This window comes from Galeopterus variegatus, unplaced genomic scaffold, assembly GCF_000696425.1.
Source record: "Galeopterus variegatus unplaced genomic scaffold, G_variegatus-3.0.2 Scaffold14144, whole genome shotgun sequence".
In the NCBI taxonomy this organism is placed as follows: Eukaryota; Metazoa; Chordata; class Mammalia; order Dermoptera; family Cynocephalidae; genus Galeopterus; species Galeopterus variegatus.
Genome location: NW_007740255.1, coordinates 1 through 977, shown reverse-complemented (window position 1 = coordinate 977; position 977 = coordinate 1).

The following is a 977-nucleotide window of genomic DNA, read 5'->3' as shown; positions in this document are numbered from 1 at the left end:
GGCCCAGGGACAGACAGAAGCTGGGACAGAAGCAGTGGGCACCCAGTGCATTGCCTGTTCTGGGTTCCAAGCCCTCCTGGGGCCCCTTGAGCTCCAAAGCTCCACTGAATCCCTGTAATCAGTTCCCACTTTTCAAATCCTTCCACTGGTCTACCTGGGTTTTTGATTCTTGCCATCTAAAGAGTGTGGACTTAGACTACAGCTGTGCCCCCGCCCCAGCCCCGTGATTCGACAAGTAGACCTTTCTCCTCTTAGGTTGGTTTAGGACCCAATCTGAGGGCACGTCAGGGGCCCCAGCGACAAGAAAGAAAAGGAACCAATCTTCCAGGCTGCTGCTTCCTTGAGAACTGCTGAGCATCTCCTCCTCTCTGCTGCCAGTGGGGCCGCACAGGAGGCAGCCAGAGGATCCCACGTGCTTTCTGGAAGGCAGAAAGTTTCTCAGGTCTCCATCTTTTCCCTCTCCTCTCCTACCTCAGGGATGGGGGTGGGGGTTGGGGAGATCAAACTTGTGTGGATGTGTGAGTCAGGGATGGGAATTTTGCCCGGGGAGGTGTTCCTAAGGTCACCCCAGGAGCACCTTATTCCGGGTCAATCAAAGAATTTTCCAAGCAAAATAGAGGGTTTCAGGAGGTCTTCAGGAGGAAGGGAAGTGCAGGTGTGCCCAGAAAGGTGTGGATAAAAGGAGGGGCAGGACAGAGCCACCCTTGGATCCCCTTCTCCACTTCCAGAAGCCCTTCAGCCCTGTCCTGCCAGCCCCATGCATTTCGAGGCTGCTCCGGTGGCACCAGTGGCTCTCCTGCTGGTGAGCTGGCTCCCTCCAAGGAGGTCACTTACAGCAGCAGCTTCATGGCCTCCTCTGCCCACTGCCCTGGGCTGGCCAGAGCCCCAACTGCTCTCTCAGGAGAGGCCGGGGCTAGGAGTCTGATGACAGATTGTTCCATCGGGATCCTGCTGGGGAAGGAGACCTGTGACGTTGA